Source organism: Lynx canadensis, chromosome B2, assembly GCF_007474595.2.
Source record: "Lynx canadensis isolate LIC74 chromosome B2, mLynCan4.pri.v2, whole genome shotgun sequence".
In the NCBI taxonomy this organism is placed as follows: Eukaryota; Metazoa; Chordata; class Mammalia; order Carnivora; family Felidae; genus Lynx; species Lynx canadensis.
In genome coordinates, this window is record NC_044307.1 from 14,886,636 (window position 1) to 14,900,233 (window position 13,598).

Here is a 13,598-nt window from a genome sequence, read left to right on the forward strand (position 1 = left end):
CGTAACTTCCAGTACCTCGGAAGGGGACCTTATCTGGAGATAGGGCACTGCCCGTGTCATTAGTTAAATTAGGATGAGGTCATACTGGAGTGGGGTGGCCCCTAAGCCACGAGGACTCAGTCCTTATGGAAAGGGAGAAATTTGGACACAGAGCCGTGAGGAGAGGGCCACGGGAAGACTGAAGTCACGAGCCAAGAAAATAACCAGAGATTGCCTGTAAACCCCCTGAAGCTAGGAGAGAGGCAATGCAAAGTGAAAAAACCTGGCTTACAAACTGTCTCCACATGTAATCACTTTAATTAATTTGGATGCCGTTGACATAATGGTAATTTTGTAGACATTCAATTATATATGCATTTGATGTTGATATTGTCGCTCCCTTTCGATATTTTGGTCATGATCCTTTTTTTTCCCCAGAACTCAAACATGTTCATCGCTCCCGAGAAAGCTTGCAGGCCCGAAGCTCCTGCTTGTGGAACCCAACGAACACCCCTTAACATCTGGAGCTAGTTTCAGCCACAAAATCTGGCACCTGCTGGCTAACTGTTATTCCCTTGTGTTTTTCTTTTTATTTTCTTTTTAATGTTTATTTGTTTTTGAGAGAGAAAGAGAGAGCGTGAGCACGGGAGGGGCAGAGAGAGAGGGAGGCACAGAATCCGAAGCAGGCTCCAGGCTCCGAGCTGTCAGCACAGAGCCCGACGCGGGGCTCGAACTCATGAACCACAAGATCATGACCTGAGCCAAAGTCAGGCACCTAACTGACTGAGCCACCCAGGCGCCCCTGCCTTATGTTTTTCTTAAAAGGCTATAAATTCCTCGAGTACCAATCTCTACCTTATTTCTCTTTGTGACTATGTCTAACACGCGGCTTCTGTCCAGCGAGACTCATTTAATGAACAAATAAGCGATTATTTTTACAAATTCCATTTTTAAAACTTGCTAAGTGGGGCAACAATTAGTGTTTCTACTTTATTTTTTTTTTAATATTTATTTGTGGGGGGCGGGGCAGAGAGAAAGGGAGAGAGAGAGAATCCCACACAGGCTCCACATGTCAGCGTAGAGCCCAATGCCGGACTCGATCTCACAAACCACAAGATCATGACCTGAGCCGAAATCAAGAGTCAAGATGCTCGACCAACCGAGCCACCCAGACGCCTCTCGTGTTTCTATCTGAAAGCTCAAATGCAAGGAATAGCTAAACATGAAACAAAGAAAAGCCCAGGACTTTTTTGTTTTTATAGTTGAGGATATTTATATATGAGGACATTATGAGGACAAAGCCACATTTTCTATCGTGAGGACAAAACCATTGTCATTTTGTTATTCCTAAGGGATAGGAGCGGAGGCTAACTGTTGGTAAGTAATCTAAGTGTAGCTGCAACTCTCTTGGCCTTTCTTGGTTCCAGGAGATGAGTCTTGTCTTGGGTTCAACTCAAGGGTTTAGAGCAGGTGCTAGAGAAGATTCCAGGCAGGAGAAAACAATGGGCCGACATCACAGGGGTGGGAATGGGTGCCCTCTGGCAAGAAGCGGGCATGTGGGGAAGAGGAAGGCAAAGAAGAAAACGCGGACAGTTGTCTCTGGAATAATAATGATGCTGCTACCGAGACCATAGGCAGGCAGGCTAGCAGGTGTTTGCTGGGCGTTTTCTAGTGCCCAAAACAGTGGGGAGTGCTTGCGGGCCTGGGTCCTTCTACCCTCCTGACCGCTATCATTCTGCCCACTACACTGATAAAGAAACTGAGGTTTAAAGGGGTTAATCTGAGGTGAGGGGGAAGGTCCTACAGTTGGTGATGGCAGAACTGGGATTGAGAGCCCGTGTGGCCCCAGGACCTGACTCCTCCGAACGACCCCCCCCCCTCTGTCCATCGATATGTTGTGTGCCCCTGGAGGGCAGAAGTTTTGTTTCCTTCTTGTATGATGGGTGGGTTTTGTGAATTTTCTTAATGGGAGAATATATTAATCACTTACCAAACCAGGGGTTTTGATTGAGGAAAGCACGTTATACTCTCCAAGCTCATTTCTCCTGTCATTCCATGCAATATTTATTTGAGGGCAATAATCCCTTGAATCAAGACCTATTCTGGGGGCACCTGGGTGACTCAGTCGGTTAAGCGTCTGACTCTTGATTTCGGCTCAGGTCATGATCTCACGGTTCATGAGTTCAAGCCCCGCATAGGGCTCCATGCCGACAGAGTGGAGCCTGCTTGGGATTCTCATTTTCCCTCTCTCTGCCCCTCCCCTGCTCTCTCTCTCTCTCTCTCAAAATAAAGAAACATTTAAAAAAAGACCTATTCTATTAAAATCATCGAATACTTAAACAGTGTTTCTTCGGCACTTGGCACAATTTCACCTGATCCGTGTCTGTCAGCTCATGTAATCCTCTCCGGAACCCTCCAAGCAGGTCGGCGGCCCACAACTATGCAGGCTGTGACTGGTGCCCGCAACCCTACACAGCTCTCAGTCTGCACAACCTGTGGTGACCCTGCCTATAACCCTTTATATACCCATTTTACAGGTGAAGAAACTGAGGTATGGAGATGTTCAGAGAAACTTTCTTAGTTCAGGGTTTAATCAAACTCACGCTAATTACAGAATACTCTATTCAAAGCTTGATAAGATAAAAATGCATTCATCAACCCAATTGCGAGGTGGGGGTAGAATTTACATGATGTGGCAAATGTATACGAGAATCATTTCTAAGAAATTAGATCTCGTGCATTAAATTACATCACACCAACTAAAATACTACCAGAACGTCGAGCCAGAAAGCAATCATGTCCCCCTAACGAATGCCGAGGTCTCATTTGCAGTCAAGAACCGTTAAGGTACTGGGGCGCCTGGGTGGCGCAGTCGGTTAAGCGTCCGACTTCAGCCAGGTCACGATCTCGCGGTCCATGAGTTCGAGCCCCGCGTCAGGCTCTGGGCTGATGGCTCAGAGCCTGGAGCCTGTTTCCGATTCTGTGTCTCCCTCTCTCTCTGCCCCTCCCCCGTTCATGCTCTGTCTCTGTCTGTCCCAAAAATAAATAAACATTGAAAAAAAAAAACTAAAAAAAAAAAAAAAAGAACTGTTAAGGTACTAAAATTCTTAAAATTAAAAAACAGGCTGGGCTGGCTTTATTTAGTCAATTAAGCATGCCCCCTTGCGAGCCTATTAACTAGCTAGACAATTTATTTACTAAACAATTTCTTCAATTTCTCCAAGACTTCACCATATTCCAAAAAGAACACAATTGCCTCTCAGAATTGAGCTCAACTTGGTAAGGTTTCACTATACTTTTACTTTACTCAGTTAAAGACTGAGTTTGGAAGGTCAGAGGCAAGAGTTTCAAGAGAAAAACGTTTCTAAACTGACAAAATAACTCTTAAGCCAATAAGATAGGATGGAACCTGGTTTGTGGCCAATTTAATACAGATTTTTGTGTGTGCCTAGTTTCTAGAATAAACTGCTCTGTTAAAAAAAACAAAAACAAAAACAAAGTCCACAGAATTCTCAGTAAAGTTTACCTATGCATATATTAACATTTATTATTCTTATCAAACAGGCACTAAGTGTTGCCTGTAAGTGGTTAGACGTCACTCCCCTGAGGCTCCGACGTGCCCAAGAACCCTTCCTGGATCTCGGTGCCTTGCAGATCTGATCCATTAGGTCTAGGGTGGGGTCTGTGAACCTGCATATTTAAAATCTCCCAGGTGAAGACGATGCTGAAGAGTCTAGAACTCAGATTTTGGGAGCCAGATAGTTGGAGCTGGGTCCAGATTCTAACTCTGCCACTTCTTAGATCTGTGTCCTGGGGCAAGGCACCTCACCTCTCTGCGCCTTAGTTTCCTCATCTGCAAAATGGGGCGATGACAACCGTATATACCTCATAGGGGTGTGGCAAAAGTAAGATGATCCAGTAAGAGTAAGGCAGAAAAGCACGACTGGCATTATGCTACATGTGTGGTTTGCAACTTGCTTTGTGTACTGGGCATCTTTTTACGTCAGTAGAATAATAATAGGCTCATCTTTTTACATCTTTTTACCCCATTCTTGCTAACAGTTAGATGGTATTCCATGATTGGATGTATCTTGATTTGCTTCATTCCAATGGATTTTTTCCGCCTATTTTTAAAATTGTGGTCAAATATACCTGACAAAATCGACCACTTTAACCATTTTTCAGTGGACATTTCAGGGCTATGAGGTGCAGTCACACGATTGTGCAGCCATCACCACCATCCATCTCCAGAACATTCCATCATCCTACGCCGAAATCCCATATCCATTATCTCCATGATCTCTGGCACCTGACGATCTCTATTCTACTTTCTCTGTGAAGTTGCCTAATCTAGGTTCCTCACTTAAGTGGAATCATACAATATCTGTCCTTTTGTGTCTCCCGTGGATTTTGAGGGGCAAAAATCTTGCAGTTTGTCCTCTGAATCCTGAGATCTCTGAGCTTCAGGTCATTCCCCCTCCACAGCCCAAGCAGGAATTAGGTCAGAGCCGCTGAACTTCTGTGACGTGCAGCCAGCCTCTGGAGGCTTCTGGCTCGGCAACGAACAAAACTCATCGTCACTTTTCTTCTCTCAGGGTCTACCTTGGGCCAGAAAGGTACTGAAGACCGCAGAGTGTCCCGTGGGGTTGGGAACATGCCCCCCGTTTTGCAGACGCAGAAACGGAAGGTCAGAGAGGCTCGCTGACCCGTCTGTTGCAAGTCGGGGCTGTTTAGGGACAGAAGTGGGTTATAGGTAGGTCTGACTCCACAGTTCGAGCCCTTTCCCACCACCTACCCAGCCCGGCAAGTGAAAAAGGAATTGTGGGTGGTGTTGTTCAACAACCGTCTGATTAAACACAGGTAGAACTTAAACGAAGCAAGCCCGATAACTGAACACGCAGATGGTTAGCCAAAATAACTGGGGGTAGTGGCTCACCGAAAGAATTCGACGCAGAACGTCTCTTGAGCATAAATAAGCTGCTCGGCTTCCCGGGTGGGGAGCGTTTCCAACAGGTGTTGAGTTGGCCGGTCGATTTACACCCTCTGCTGCTGTCCAGCCCCCTTTCCGTGGGGTCTCTTCCTAATCATGAGAGCATGTCGATTTCGAATGGTAGTCCAGTCGCTCAAAGGGCAAGGGCAAGGGCAACCTCAACGGGCCGTTCCTTACAGGGCTAACCCGGGTCCTCAGACGCTGCCGCCTTTCCCTTCAGTGTTTCAGGAGAACTAAGAAGCCTCAGAGGCAACCACTGTGGTCCCTGCCACACATAAGGACCTCAAAACGCTCCTTCGATCTCCTCAGCTAGCCCCCTGGCCAACGAAATGGGCCAGCGGTGCAGGTGTGTGCATCCGATTGCTTTCTAGAACGAGACTCAAATGCCCCGCTTAAGAAAAGAAAAACGCACCTAATTTTAAGTGTGGTGGGAAAACCCTCTACCGGCGGCCAGAACCACGGCATCTAAAAATAGCATCTCTGTCTCCTCCGAGGTGTCTCTTGTCCCTTGTTTTTGCCAAGAAGAAAGAGCGCTGTTTACGTGTCGCCTCACCCTCTTCACGTGCTCCCAGCCGGGGGTCCTCTTCACCAGGCTCACATGTTGTCCTGGCAGCCTGCACGCATTCTTTGGTGCTTCCACCCCTTAAAGGAGCCGTGCCCAGCCGGGCGGATCTGGGACTGTCAGCCCAGCGGCGGCGGTGAGGGGCGGACCGCGTGTTGGGATCGCATGAGCTTCCGCTTTGGGGCTGTGTCACCTCGCTGGGTCTTAGATCAGGGCGATTAGCGGAGGCTTGATGATGCACCACCCCACGATGCACACCCCAAAGCCAGCCACTGGGGTATCTTTCATTGTGCACCCCAGCACGCAAAAAATAAAAAATAAACAAAAACCCACAAGTAGATAACAGTAATACCCACGAGGACTCTTGGAAGGGGTACTGGTCAGAAGGCCAAGATTTGCCAGGTCTGATGCTTTTTAGTGACTTTGGTCAAGCTAGTGAACCTTCTGTGATGATGGCTAACATCTACTCCCTCCACAGTTCCTAGGGGTTTTATTATCGGACAGACCCTCTGAGTTATTTGATAAATAAGCTTGAAATTTCAGTCACCTGTAGCTGCATCCACTGAGTAGCTCCGAAGGATCTACAAGAAGCAACCCCCTTAAACAACGGGGCCGTGACACAACAGACTGAGGGTACACGTCCCACTTGGAAATTGATCTTACTGCTTTCTTTTGCAGCCGAGGAAGCCGCCTTTCTTAACTCAGACTCTGTATCAGAAGAACATCTCACCCTTTGCTCCCTCTCTTCAACTGGTTCGTGAATATAACTGGGCATCCGCGTTCAGGGAGACTCCTCTAAACTGTGGGGCTTGTGTTACGTACAGGATCCAGAAAAACAGGGGTATAAATAAGCAATGCCTCAGCTTTCATATGGATGTCACTGGCCATCCATTTGGAGTCGGGGAGATACAACGCACATGGCTTCTGGGGCCCCGCATATTCTGGAGAATTGTGGTTACTGTATGCGCTAAGTTATAATTCAGTCCATATTTATTGAACGTTTCAACGCTGAGCGTGCCTTCTACTCAAGACACACCGAACTAAACAAGAGGATAAGAGATGAACCACCTAGTGGCTGCTTTTCGAGGTAAGTTCCCATCTTTCCCTTTCCAGCCTGGTTTCTTTTTTTTTTTTTTTTTTTAATTTTCGTAATGTCGATTTTTTAGAGAAAGAGAGACAGAGAGACGCAGAGCTAGCAGGGAAGGAGCAGAGAGAGAGGGAGACACAGAATCTGAAGCAGGCTCCAGGTTCTGAACTGCCAGCACAGAGCCCGATGTGGGGCTTGAACCTTACGAACCGCGAGATCACGACCTGAACCGAAGTCGGACACTCAACCGACCGAGCCACCCAGGCGCCCCTCCAGCCTGATTTCATGTGCCTGCACAGAGTGGCTGCTTTCAATCACTCACCAAGCATGTGCTAGGCACAGTGAAGTACATCTTTAAGGAACTCACTCTCTAGTTCGGGAGAAAAGACACGTGTACATAAAAGAACTAGCGATCAATACGAGGTCATATAGAATCAAGCGTTAGAATGTGGTGACAAAGACGTGAGTATGGGTTGGAATTTTAAAAGGGGATAAAATGGCTGGAATCCAGTTAGTGAGGGTCTTTGTGGAAGAAGGAAGCTTGGGAGTTGGCCCTCGAGTGAAGAATTGAACTAATGCAAAGGACAGAAAAGTGAGCCTTGCAGACTGGAAAACAGATGAGCTTGAACAAAGCACAGAAGTAGAATGAGAGAGCTGTGCCTGCTTGTTTCTCTTTGTCCTTCCTTTATAGTTTCTTGCTGCCGCTTCGCCCATTAGAGCTCCTTCCACTCCAGCTAATAGGCTGCAAATTTATAGAAGAGTCACTTGCGTCTCACGCCATCTGTTCAGGGAATGTTTTGTACCTACTCTCCCAACTTTGGAAGGAGGGGAGGATGAATTGCATTTCACGAGGAAAAAAATGGAATCATGAAAGGGAAATGTGCTCTTTTCCTTCCTTTCCCTTCCCTTTCATCCCAAACGATTCAGACCTGAAGCGTTGGATGGGGCTGGACATCCATGGTGCGGGGAGAGAGGGTTAGCGGTGGTGTGTCAGGTCTTAAGCAAGGTGAAGAGGGCCACCATGCAAAGGGAAGGTAGGGCCTCTGAGGGTGAGAGGGCATCCACATACAGGGTGGCTCCACGTGTGTGTCAGGGTGTGAGCACGATGACAGAGGCATCCTCACGTGAGGGCAGCCGGACACAGGATATCGGAGCCCGAGTAGAGAGGAAAGCATCTGTAATGGAGAAGGAGTGGCAGAAGAGGTGAGGAATGGGTCAAATAAATATATAGAGGTTTCTCACCATCAGGAAAAGAGAGTTAAAAATACGGAAAGGAAGAAAACGATAATGAACGGTGTGATGTTACATTGGAAGTAGGTGAAATAGTATGAAGCATGGTTTGCAAGACAGAATAGGTGGATGGATAGACTAGATGGATGGATGGATAGAGAGATAGAAATATAAACAAAGACGTACATATGCATATACGTACTGTGGCAGACGGACTACAAGATAGCCCCCTTGCCTCTATCACTTAATAAGGTGATCGTAGTAGCAAGCTCTTAAGATAATCCCCAGTGATCCACACTTCCTGGTATTCATGCCTTTGTGTAATTCCCTCCCCTTAAGTGTGGCAGGACCTATGACCTGCTTCTAACCAATTCAATACGGCAAATAGGATGTGATTTCTGTGCTTATGTTACGTAAGATTGTAATGCCCGTCTTGCTTGGAGACTCTCTCTCCCTTGCTGGCTTTGATGAGGCAAGCTGCTGTGTTTTCAGTGGTTCTGTAGAGAAGCCCACAGGGCAAGGAACTGAGGGCAACCTCCAGCCAACAGCCACTGAGAAACTGAGGCTCTCTGCCACCACATGAGCTGAGAAGGGGGTCCTTCCCCAACCGAACCTGCAGATAAGATCACAACCCCAAACAGACATTTTGTGACACCCTTAAGCAAAGGAGTCGGCTAATCCATGCCAGGATTCCTGACCTCAGAAACTGTGAGATAATAACTGGGTGTTGGTTTAAGTTGCTAAGTTTGTGAAATTTGTTACGCAGCAATAGATAACTAGTTACGTGTAGTGCATGTACCTTAGCTTTTACTGAGAAGGCTTAAGGACAACAGCACTCCAGGGGCGCCTGGGTGGCTCAGTCGGTTAAGCGTCCGACTTCAGCTCAGGTCACGATCTCGCGGTCCGCGAGTTCGAGCCCCGCGTCGGGCTCTGGGCTGATGGCTCAGAGCCTGGAGCCTGCTTCCGATTCTGTGTCTCCCTCTCTCTCTGCCCCTCCCCCATTCATGCTATGTCTCTCTCTGTCTCAAAAATAAATAAGTGTTAAAAAAAAATTTAAAAAAAAAAAAAAAAGGACAACAGCACTCCAATAGCAATACATATACCTAGTGCCTAGATTTTCTTCCAACGTCATTTCCAACTACAAGGAACCATGGCTTCTTGGAGAAATGGCTCATTCCAAGGCTGTAGTGTGGAAGGTACAAGACGAGTCTGGAGCATCATCTTGTGCCGGAGAGTAAGAAAATGCTCAAAGAATGACAGAGATGTGTCAAAAGGACCCACTAGCCAAACCACGGGTACTTTGAGCATCAAAATAAATGATAATAGGGGTGATTTATGAACCGATTGAATAAATAGGAAGTCATGTGTTGATAGATACATAAATAACTTTGTGAATTAAAAGTTTGATAAGGAATGAGACATTTAGTTCATTTCTTTCTTTTTTTTTTTTTTTTTTTTATTGCTGAGTGATGTTCCATGGTATGGATATACTACCTTTGATTTATCTGTTCATCCATTGATGGGCATCTGGGTTGTTTCTACCTTCTGGCTATATTATGCATAATGCTGCTATGCATATCTGTGTACAGACTTTTGTGTGGACATGTTTTCATTCCTCTTGGGTGTATACATAGCAGTAGAATCGCTGGGTCATGTGGTAACTCTATGCGTAACTAACCTTTTGGGGAACCACCATACTGTTTCTCACAGGGGCCGCCCCATTTTACATTCCCGCCAGCAGGGTGTGAGGGTTCTGACTTCTCCACGTTCTTGCCAACACTGGCTGTTAGTACATGTAATCTGGGCATCGTAATCAAACTGTGAAAAACTTCCTTCTGAGAATGAAAACCACGAGGTGCTCGTAGAGACCTGGAATCGACGATTTTGAAACTAGCCCGTGTGTAGCACTGGGAAGTACTTAAGGAGAACATACTGGATGTGGGGCATTATAACAGGAAGTGGGCTCTTTGAAGGGGTTTCTCCTGCTTGTGTTAAGTAAATGGGGCACCTGTGACTCAGATTTCCCTGGCAAGCCGGGAAGTGTATCAGGCTCTTTAGGTCTGGTTCCACAGGCAGGGTAGCGTGACTGAAAAGACTAATGTCCCCAATCACCGATGGCAGGTAGGTGGAGGCAAATAACAACACTTTTTGGCTTCTCAGTGAGCCAGGCAGATGGGAGACGGCAGAGCACATCCAGGACATCTGTAATTGGCCCCGAATGTCCGGCTCTGAGCTCAGGGTTGCCTCTAGGCCACTAACTGGTGACCCACTAACCAGATCTGACCCGCAGAGAGATGTTTTGCCTGGCCTGCGTACTGTTTCAAACATTACGATTCGAATTTCTTTACACTCTCCATCTGTGACAGTCCCCACGGCTCCGTATGGTTTTAAACCTAACCTGGGTGACTCTTCTACGTGATCCGGCTGGCTCCTGGAGGTATCTGGATGTGCACATCCTGTTTAGATGGTGCCTGAGTCATACGGTTAAAGCCTGGGTAAGTCATTGAGTAAAACATCACTGCCGTCATCACAAAGCAAACAGTCACGTCTCTACAGTGCATCATCAGCAAGAAGTAGTTATTAAGCAGAAAATTGTGCAACACGCGACATAGAGAACAAAAAATAGATGTGACCTGTGTCGACCAGGACCTTACAGGCTAAAATAAACCCCTCGGACACAGACGGACATTCATGCGGCCAACAGAGAGTGGAAAAAGTCATGCAGGCCACGAAAATAAACACGGTGTGAGGTCGGCACTGAGCGTGGCAGCAGAAACTCACAACTGTGCGGTTGCTCCCACAGGCATCCCAAAAACAGATTTCTCTACAAAACACACTCTTGCTAGATCATTCCTACTGAAAGTTGAAAGTGTTTGCTGATGAGGTCTTCCTCATAGGATTTGCAGGACGTGAATTTCCAGCCTTTCGGGAATGCAAACATGCTTGTTTGTGTGCCTTCCTTCAGGGAGTTCTCTTCTGGCCGCTGTATTCGTTGCAATGATCACCCGTGGGGCGCCTGGGAGACTCAGCCGGTGAAGTGTCTGACTCTTGATTTGGGCCCAGGTCATGATCTCAAGGGGTCCGTGAGTTCGAGTCCCGTGTCGGGCTCTGCACTGACAGTGCAGAGCCTGCTTGGGATTCTCTCCTTCCCTCTCTCTCTCTGCCCCTTCCCTACTCATGCATGCTCTCTCTCTCTCTCTCTCTCTCTCTCAATAAATAAATAAACATTAAAAAAATGTGGGGCGCCTGGGTGGCTCAGTAGGTTAAGTGTCTGACTTTGGCTCAGGTCACGATGTCACGGTTCATGGGTTCGAGCCCCATGTTGGGCTCTGTGCTGACCGCTCGGAGCCTGGAGCCTGCTTCCGATTCTGTGTCTCCCTCTCTCTCTCTGTCCCTCCCTGGCTCATGCTCTGTCTCTCTCTTTCAAAAATAAAATAAACATTAAAAAAAAAGAAAAGAAATGATCAGTCGTGTGATTAGAAATGTAGCTTGGATGGGGCGCCTGGGTGGCGCAGTCGGTTGAGCGTCCGACTTCAGCTCAGGTCACGATCTCACGGACCGTGAGTTCGAGCCCCGCGTCGGGCTCTGGGCTGACGGCTCAGAGCCTGGAGCCTGCTTCCAGTTCTGTGTCTCCCTCTCTCTCTGCCCCTCCCCCGTTCATGCTCTGTCTCTCTCTGTCTCAAAAATAAATAAACGTTAAAAAAAAAAAATGTAGCTTGGAGCAGAGCACACACCCCTAAATGCGATTACTACCCTGACCAGTATCCGTCACCAGACGGTTCACCCATCTCAGGCTGCTGGGAGCACTAGCTGCCAGTGGTTCACACTACATCCTTCTCCAGAGAACTGCCCTTGCCTGAAGGGAGTCTCGTAGCCCAGAGATGCCAGGATGTTATGCTCCCCCAGGGAGGGAGGTGGTCAGCTAATGAGGGCTGAATACAAGTTATAAAAGTCCTGGACTCTTGCCCGAGATGGGGCAATCCTGCAGCATCGCACACACTTCAGAGCTCCCTGTGGGGTCAGGCAGAAGCCAGACTTCGCTGGACACTCATCTTTGCGTGGCTTCTTCCCCTGCCCTCTCCTGCTCCCCTTATTACAGATGTCACTTGAGAGCACTGTCTCAAAAAACCACGTGCATCGGAAATCCCATCTCACCGAACAGAGAGAAAAGAGACTAACATAAGAATAGACTCTTAGATATAAAGAACAGACTGGTGGTTACCAGAGGGGAGGTGGGGGGACCATCGGTGAAATAAAGGGGATTAAGAATACACTTATCATGGGGCGCCTGGGTGGCTCGGTCAGTTGGGCATCTGACTTCAGCTCAGGTCATGATCCCACAGTTCGTGAGTTCGAGCCCCACATCGGGCTCTGTGCTGACGGCTCAGAGCCTGGAGCCTGCTTCGGATTCTGTGTCTCCCTCTCTCTCTGCCCCTCCCCTGCTCGCTCTCTGTCTCTCAACAATATATAAATGTTAAAAAAAAAAAAATTAAAAAAAAAAGAATACACTTATCATGATGAGCAGTGAGTAATATATAGAATCGTTGAATCACTACATTGCACATACACCTGAACTAATAGAACACTGTACGTTAATTATACTGGGATTAAAAAAATAAATAAAAAACAAAGAAACCCCATCTCAGGTTCAGCTTCTAGGAAACGTGAAATAGGACAACTGACCTGTCCTACAAAGTTATCCTTATGGGGTCAGATTTTTCAAGAGTCGTTAAAGCATGATACACATGACATTAGGCATCTCATGGTTAAAAAGTAACAGCTCTGAGCTGGGGCAGCCAAGGTGACCCTCTAATAGTGTCCTCAAGGCCGTTTTACGGCATTTATGCTTCTGACCCATGGAAGAGCCATTTCAGTTCATACCCCAGCCATAAAATTACTTTTCCATCAAACCAAAGTGCTTATAACCCCTTCCTTTACTGGAACTCAGAACCCGGAGAGAGAGGAGAGAGACAGAGAGAGAGAGAGAAATGAGGCTAAGCTATAAAATTATGAAGACAAGTAGTGAGCTTAGATTTGCCTTCTGGAGATAGACAATTAACATGACACGTGAGCTCTGAATCGTATGGCAAAGTACATTCCAGTAAGAAGCAGGGCAATTTTGATGGGGGAAATGTGTTAATGGATCACGCTGGCTTCCACAGCACCCGGTATACTTAATCTTCTTCACGACTTGGTACAACTTTTCCCCCCAGAACCTAATAAGTTTGAAGTATATGTGTGCATGAGTTTCCTAGGCTGCCGTAACAAATGACTGCAAACTTGGCGTCTTAAAGCAAAAGAAGTTTATGGGGCGCCTGGGTGTCTCAGTTGGTTAAGTGTCTGACTCTTGATCTCGGCTCAGATCAGGATCTCACAGTTCGTGAGTTCGAGTCCCGCGTGGGGCTCTACGCGGGCAGCACGGAGCCTGCTTGGGGTTCTCTCTCCCTCTCTCTCTGCCCCTCCCCTACTCGTGCTGTCTCTCTCTCTCTCTGTCTCGCAAAATAAATAAAAATTAAAAAAAAAAAAAAAACAACCCAGAGTTTATTCTCTTATAGTTCTGGAGGCCAGAAGTGCAGAGATCAAGGCACGGACAGGGCTGTACTCTGTCCATCTCTGTAAGGGAAGATCCAGGCTTTGCCTGGTGGATGTTGGCATTCCCTTTCCCCTCCTCCGTCTTCACGTGGCCTCCTGACTGTGTGCATCTTCTCCTCATGGGTCTGTCTGAAATCTCCCTCTGCCTCTCTCACAAG